At 42.4% G+C, this 8,341-nt stretch overlaps 1 pseudogene; it reads left to right on the top strand.

Annotated features, from left to right (window-relative positions):
• The first annotated feature begins 4,612 nt into the window (after positions 1-4,612).
• On the top strand, positions 4,613-7,017 carry LOC100579302 (annotated as a pseudogene).
• Positions 7,018-8,341: the final 1,324 nt, after the last annotated feature.

Here is an 8,341-nt window from a genome sequence, read left to right as displayed (position 1 = left end):
TGGCCTGCCAAAGTGCTGGGATTACAGGGGTGAGCCACCATGACTGGCCACGGTTTATTTATATTTTGATTATGATGGTTCGTGTCATGCTAAAAATAGCTTTTGGTTTTTCAGGATTTGTTGTTGTTGTTGTTGTTGTTGTTTTGTTTGTCTTGTGAAAAGGTCTGGCGCTGTCAGCCAGGCTGGAGTGCAGTGATGTGATGTCAGCTCACTGTGACCTCTGCAGCCTGGGCTCAAGCCGTCCTCCCACCCCAACGTCCCAAGTAGCTGGGACTACAGATATGCACCACCACACCTGGCTAGTTTTTGTATTTTTTGTAGAGACAGGTTTTCACCATGTTGCCCAGGATGGTCTCAAACTTGTGAGCTCAAGCGATCCACTCACCTCGGCCTCCCAAAGTGCTGGGATTATAGAAGTGGGCCATCAGCTGGCATTCTTTTTGTCTTTTTTAATATTTTATTTAATGTCTTCTGAATTGTATCCTATAATTGAAAGTCTTTTTCCACTTTGATTTAAAAACTATTTGGCTATGGCTCCTCCAGGTAATTGTATTTTCTTCATAAAATTATAAGTAGTGTATTTGGATTTATCCTCAAATCATATATAAAGTATGTTTCTACCTTTATTTCATTTCTCACAGCAACTCGGTTGTCCTAATTGCATTCATTAAGTGGTGCCTGTTTTACACACTACTTTGATATACAACCTTTATCATAATAGGCATACATTGAAGATACAGGCATAATAGGCATAAATTGAAGATCTTCTTCCATCACTGTAATACAGCAAATATTACAATAAGGTGAATCCCATGAATTTTTGGTGTCCCAGTACATGTAAAAGTTATGCTTATACTATATTGTAGTCTGTGGAGTCTCAATGGCATTATGTCTAAAGCAATCTACATGCATTACTTAAAAAATCCTTTTTTACTAGGAAATGGTAACCATCATCAGAACCTTTATCAAGCCAAACATTTCGCTGCTGGAGGGTCTTGCTTGATATTGATGGCTGCTGAGGTGGCTGCTGAAGGTAAGACAGGCCGTGCCAACATCTTAAAACAAGACAACAGTGAAGTTTGCCACGTCAATTGACTCATCCTTTTATGAAAGATTTTAATGTAGCATACAATGCTGTTTGATAGCATTTTATATACAGTAGAACTTCTTTTAAAATGGAAGTCAGTTCTCTCAAACCTGCCACTGTTTTTTCAAGGAAGTTGAACAAGATGGAATGTGATAGGAGAGGCTTATATATATTGGATATGGGACAGAGGCCAAGAATCATCTCAGGTAGGATTTGTGTCTGAAATACCTCCGGCCACTGATTTGTCCGTAGTCCTCATACAGGAAATAACAAGTCTGTCCAGCATCTTCATAACCCTTGATTGCTCACCAGCTTTGACTCCAGCTCCTGTACGCATCTTCCGAATTAAGCAACACAGAAGGGTCCTCTGAAGTCACTGAATCCCAGAAAGGCCCTCCACCTTCAGCACAAGGGAAGGCTTCACCTCCGTACAAAAGAGAAAAAGATAAGGGTAAGTATCAGGAACTGTCCTCTTCCATAGTCAGTTATAGCTTTTGCTATAAGATGTTTCTGTGTTTCTACCTAGGTGCTACAGGCAGGGGATCATGAGCTTATTTCAGGAAAAGACAGGAGACATGATGTTTCCTTCTGGAAACTGAGTGCTGCCAACTCAGACTGTGTTGGCAGTCCGAGGATCAACTGGGATCCCTGCTTCTGATTTATCTCCCCATATCACCTCCTTTATTCCAGTCACTGAACCTGCCCCTCATGGAGAGAATGCTGCCTCTCACATTCATTTAAGGAGCTAGAGGACATGCAGGCATTGCTTCGCAGAGTTGAACTGCCGTAGAAGCAGGTTTTGTTGTTTTACTTAGTTTTCTAAATTTTTCTTCCTTGTCTGCCTGGAAAGGTTCAAGGAAGAAACAGACGGTCCCAACTGAAATGGCTGAGGAGTGTTTCATGAGGGAAGTATTTATAAAGATGCGTAGGGTTAAGGGAAAGAGACAATGCATGGGTCAGCACCCTAAGCAGCAATACATAGGGGAGCACTAAGTCCTCCCCGAGGCTGAAAGGGACAGGGAAGGAGCAGTTACCATTGTCGCCATAGCCATAGCTGTAGCCATAGGGGTGGGAGAGCACCAGTGGGCAGGTGGAGAAGCCTTGCACAGCCAACACACAGCCAACACACAGCCACACAGCCTGATAAGATTTGGATATGTGTCCCCAACCAAATCTCATGTTGATTGTAACTCCCAATATTGGAGGGAGGGCCTGGTGGGAGGTGATTAGATTGTGGGGACAGTTTCACATGAATGGTATAAACACCATCCCCCTTTGGTATTGCTGTAGTGATAGTGAGTGAGTTCTCATGAAATCTAGTTGTTTAAAAGCATGTAGCTCCTCCCTCTCTCTCTGTATTTCTCTTGCTCTCACCGTGTGAGATGCCTCTCTCTCCCTTGGCCTTTCACCATGATTGGAAGCTTCCTGTGGCCTACCCAGAAGCAGAAGCTGCTATGCTTCCTGTATAGCTTATAGAGCAATGAGCCAATTAAATCTGGTTTCTTCATAAACTTGCCAGTGTCAGGTATTTCTTTATAGCAATGTGAGAATGAACTAATACGCCGGCAGAAAGCCAGGAGGTGGAAATCCAAAGTTGCTCTCCTGCTGTCCTCCAGTCTCCTGCTGGTGTGTCCCAGTGTCACAATTCCACCAGAAGCCAGAATTAAAATGAATCCCACTGATGTGGGACATAAAAGCCACTCTCATGGGTTGTCAAACAGGATAGAGAAGAATGGAAAGCAAAACCTCGTAGCAAATGAGACTATCACTCTCACCTTCTTGTATCCTCCTAATTACTGGGCATTCTCTGTCTAAAGGTGATTGGTTTCTTTCTCGTTTTAGCTCTATCAGACTTCTTTAATGTTTGGTATGTCTTTCTCTACTGTCACTTCTATGCAGAAATGTTTGCATTCATGAAAAATGCATAGAAAATAAAATATAATTTAAAAAAGAGGGAACATATTTCTTTGGTTTAGAATATAGTTTAGAATATAAGTTTGGTGGCTCTAATAAAGAATGAAGTAGAAATATCTTAAAAAAGAAGGTACAATTGTGCCTCTGGGTCTCTAGGTTCTGAATCTGCAGATTCAACAAACCACAGGTGGAAACTATTTTAAAAATAAGTGTGTGGCAGAGGTGTGTATGTACTGAACAGGTACAAACTTGTTTTTCCTTGTCATTACTTCCAAAAAAAGTATAGTAAAACAAGAATTTACATGGCAGTTGTATTTTGTCAGTTATTCTAAATAACTTGGAAATGATTTAATGTATCTGGGAGAAAGAGCATAGGGTGTGTACAAATATCGCATCTTTTTATATAAGGAAATTGAGTATCTGCATATTTTGGTGTGTGCTGGGGTTCCACAGCAAGCACCAGTGAATGCCCAGAGATGACCATCTGTGAGATCTGAGCTGGAAACTCCAAGGCAGCATACATCAGAATTCCAAAACTACAACTCCCCAGTTCCCAGGGAGGTGCCCTCATCCTTGTGATCCTACATGGTTCACAGCCACATCAGCATTCCAGCGTGATGGAAAAAGATGAAGGAAAGGAGGGGCTTTGCTCTTTTGATTGATTCTATGAGCCAGAACTTGCTTACTTCACTTTTGTGCACCTTTCACTGAACAGCACCTGGTCATACGATGGCACCCAGCATCAAGGAAAACTGGAATGTGGGTCCTTGTGCTGCCTTTAGACTCAGAGAATTGTTATGTGACCAAAGAGGAAAATCAATATTGGAGCAACCTGGCAGTCCCTTCAGCCCCTCACTGTCTCTGATTCTGTGCTCACATCAAGATTTTTTCAGGAGCTCCTCTGAAATGATGAATGATGCAGCAGAGAACAGTACAGAAGTTTCATGCAGGGCTCCAGGGACCAGGAGTGGGTACTGGACCTGCTCCTCATGTTGTGATCACAGGAAAACACTTTAATAGTCTAGGCCATGGCTTCATCTTACGTTATATGAGGATAATACCGCAGAAGGTCTTTAAGGAAGACATGCTAAATGTTGGTGATACCACAGTGCAAAGGACAGGCATGACTTACTCCTTAATGGAGCTTCAAGTTTCATAAGAAAGACAAACATATCAAACCATAAATATAGATGGACAAAGTGTTTAGTGCCCTGAGTGTGGATTACAGAAGTTCTCCTTTTCCTCCCATTTCCTTTTCCGGTCAATCAGGGTGGTGGCAGCTTGTCTCTCTAAGAGAGCTCATGATGGATGCACTCACTCCTGATGCTCCTCTCTACTCCCAGAGGAGGGTATGTCTCCTTTCCACCTGAAGAGTTCCTGCCCATGTGCATTCTTGGGATTCCAGAGCAAAGGTGGCCTCTGATAGGCAAAAAGGAACACCTGAATTTATTCCTAAATGCCTTCACTCTCCTCTGTATTGTTCCCTACTTGATTTGCTTCTCCTTCTCTGTCTGAAATTAGTTTATGTTATTATTTTTTTTCAACCCACAATTTTGCCTGCCAACTTGGATTTAATCTTAAGAATCGCTCCTCTGCTTTACCCGCTCGAACATGTATAATCGACACAGAGTGGTGCTGGGTGTAAAGGGCTGCTCCAAGACTGGATTGTTAGTCAGCCCTGCTGGGCTCAAATCATACTATATAAGTCCCAGAATGAATAATTCACTCTTTTTGTATTCCAATGTATTATTGTCCGTACGGGAATAACACTCATTCTTACCTCCTAGGCTCTTCAGATAATGAAAAGAGACAATATCTTAAAAACTCTCCATCAGCTGCTGTTATTCTCCCAGATTAGACCCAGTCCTCATTCTCCAGCTGAAATCTGCATGAATATCTCTCTTTATACTCCAAGCCCTACGTATTTCCTATTTCCCTCATGGACTTCTCTCATACAAATGTTTACATCAACAAATAAATGAACCAAAGATCTTCTGAAAGAGAGAATGAAATAGGTTTACACTGTGTACACCCAGCAGAACACTTAGTAGTCCTCCATACATATTCCACACTTCAATTACCTGCTTCAGTGGCACTCAGACCTCACCCTCACTCTTTCCTCTGCTCTATTGCTGAGCATTTCAGCTCAGACCCACAACCTACACAAATATTCTGTACAAAAATGCTTCTAGGTGTTCAGCAAAGCCACAGTGAGTCCTCATTTCAAAGGCACATCAGTGGTCAATTTCAGGTTTGGGGCACACATCAGAAATCCTTTTTTCACACAGATAGAGCTGCCACAAATAGAATTCTGATGAATGAAATTTTCTGTACCTAATTAAACATGTGTGTTCTAATGCCTTACACTGTGCTTTCATTTTTGTTTTCCATTTCACCAAAATCTACCATTACCATTAGATTCCTCATGCATGCATTCCTTCATTGAATGAATATTTATGAAGAGCACAGTGTGCTGCTCATGGAAATAGGTACTGGGAGCATAAAATGTAAAATGTGGTCCTGTCTGCAATGACTGACACACTGAGTTATTTCTCACCCACCAGGCCCAGCCATTTTCACACTTATCCTAGCGAAGGTCACGTTTTCCTCTGGTTCATAATGCATGGTCTTCTTTCCTGTCCATCGATGACCAGTCCTGGTCATGAAGTTGTCACAATCACCTCTTTGTGTATCTGAATTCCTCCACCTGAGAGAAAATTTCAGGCCGAGGATAAAGCAATGATCAGGTCCACAGCCCTGGCCACTTGAGTGGGGGTGTTTTGACCATAATGCTATTCCCATGTCAGTATAGAACTTGTGTGGCAATAGAGAGAGGTCAGGCTTTAAAGTCAGCAAGAACTGGATTTCAAACTGGATTTGAGGACCCCCACCTTTTGATAGGTGACTTATTCTCTGCATGTCTCTGATATCTCCTCTTAAAATGAGGACAGTAAATCCCACATGGCAGGGTGGTGTGGAGAATCAGAGATGACACAGCTGGTGATCCCACCTGGTTTGTGTTCCCAGAGACATCAGACTACGGTTTCTGAGCGTGGATCCAACCATCCCCGCCTTGGGTACAGAACTGACACCAATCAATGGATGTGAGGAGACTCCTTGCTACAAGCAGACCCTGAGCCTCACAGGGCTGACGTGCATCGTTTCCCTTGTCGGGATGACAGGAAATGCAGTCGTGCTCTGGCTCCTGGGCTTCCGCATGCACAGGAATGCCTTGTCCATCTACATCTTCAACCTGTCCATGGCCGACTTCCTCTTTCTCAGAGGCCACATTATATGTTTTCCATTAAGCCTCATCAATATCCTCCATCCCATCTTCAAAATCCTCAGCCCTGTCATGATGTTTTCCTATCTTGTAGGCCTGAGCTTTCTAAGCACCATCAGCACAGAGCGCTGCCTGTCTGTCCTGTGGCCCATCTGGTAGCGCTGCCGCCGCCCCACACACCTGTCAGCGGTCGTGTGTGTCATGCTGTGGGCCCTGTCCCTGCTGCGGAGCATCCTGGAGTGGATGTTCTGTGACTTCCTGTTTAGTGATGCTGATTCTGTTTGGTGTTAAACATCAGATTTCATCACAGTCGTGTGGCTGATTTTTTTATGTGTGGTTCTCCGTGGGTCCAGCCTGGTCCTGCTGACCAGGATCCTTTGTGAGTCCCGGAAGATGCCACTGACCAGGCTGTATGTGACCATCCTGCTTGCAGTGCTGGTCTTCCTCCTCTGTGGCCTGCCCTTTGGCATTCAGTTTTTCCTATTTTCATGGAACCACGTGGATTTGGAAGTCTTGTATTGTCACGTTCATCTAGTTTCCATTTTCTTTTCCTCTCTTAACGGCCAACCCCATCATTTACTTCTCCATGGGCTCCTTTAGGCAGCGTCCAAATAGGCAGAACCTGAAGCTGGTTCTCCAGAGGGCTCTGCAGTACACGCCTGAGGTGGATGAAGGTGGACAGTGGCTTCCTGAGGAAACCCTGGAGCTGTCGGGAAGCAGATTCGGGCAGTGAGGAAGAGCCTCTGTCCTGTCAGACTGGACTTTGAGAGCAACGCTGCCCTGCCACCCTTGACAATTGCATGTGTTTTTCTTAGCGTTGCACCTCAGGAATGTCTCAGGGGTTCCTCAAGGTCTTCAAATGGATTTTTATCCATCCTGACAGTTGCAGTTGTCAACCATAGAAAGCATTAGTCTGATAATACAATGTTTAGATTCTCCTTGATATTGCCAATCTATTTTTCCTGTTATATTGAATCTTTCTTGCTGAACACTTTTTCTGCAATTACCTGGTATTGAAAGGAGTTCCTAACCAAAACCTTAAAACTCTTCTTTATACTTGTTTCCTACCTGATTATATCAAAAGGGAAGATTCCTTATTAATCTCTCAGACTATATTCCCCTGAAAATCATGTTCCCTTCTACGACTGGAGGCATTACCACAGTTAGAAGCTCGATTCTGAATAAATGAGTTCTGCTATCTCTATGTTCCATTGAATTCTCATATACAGAGCAAAATAATGTGCTTAGAGACAAACTCTCTCTTCATAAAAACAGTCTAGAAAATTGGTTTTATGAAAAGTCCTCTGCTGTAATTGTCCACAGCATGGTGACACGTGGCCTTAGTTTCTAGTAAAGACAACCATGGCCCCTTCCCTTTAAGATTTTGAGAACTGGTAAGTTTTTATTTAGCTCTTCCTGGACTAATAGACCAGTGACGAGCTAATAAATATGCCCCACCAGTTCAATTTAGGCCACTGAAAACCTCAATATTAGTTTCAAAGTGTAAATTATCTTGAAAGCCATTTATTATTTACTTACAGATACTTTCAGTTGTAGAATTCTTCATTCTTCCAGGTTTTGTACAAATTGTTCTGGGTGTAACTTTCAGTTAGTTTTATGGCTGTTAACAAGAGAAGCAAAACTGAAAACATCTGACCTTTCCATGCTAATGTCAATTATAGTATCTGGATAATAACTTACAGTTGGTATAGATTCTAATACATGCTGTGACATAGATGAACCTGGAAACACTGTGCTAAGGGAAATAAGCCAGATGCCAAAGAACAATATTGTAAGTTCAAATTTTATGAGGTATTGAAACTAGGAAATTTGTGAATACAGAAAATAAATTAGAAGGATCCTGGTGCTGGATGATGGAGAGAATGTGTAGCCATTATTGAATGAGCACAGACTTTCTGTGTGGAATAATGCCAAGTTCTTAAAACTGACAGTGGTAACGGTTACAACTTATTTTGAATGTACTTAATGACACTGAATTGTACACTTTAAATCATTATAGTTAGAAAGTGTATGTTATGTATATTTTAACACAATTA

This window comes from Nomascus leucogenys, chromosome 15, assembly GCF_006542625.1.
Source record: "Nomascus leucogenys isolate Asia chromosome 15, Asia_NLE_v1, whole genome shotgun sequence".
NCBI classification, from domain to species: domain Eukaryota; kingdom Metazoa; phylum Chordata; class Mammalia; order Primates; family Hylobatidae; genus Nomascus; species Nomascus leucogenys.
The sequence above is the reverse complement of the archived record's forward strand: the minus strand, read 5'-3'. Positions and strand labels throughout refer to the sequence as shown.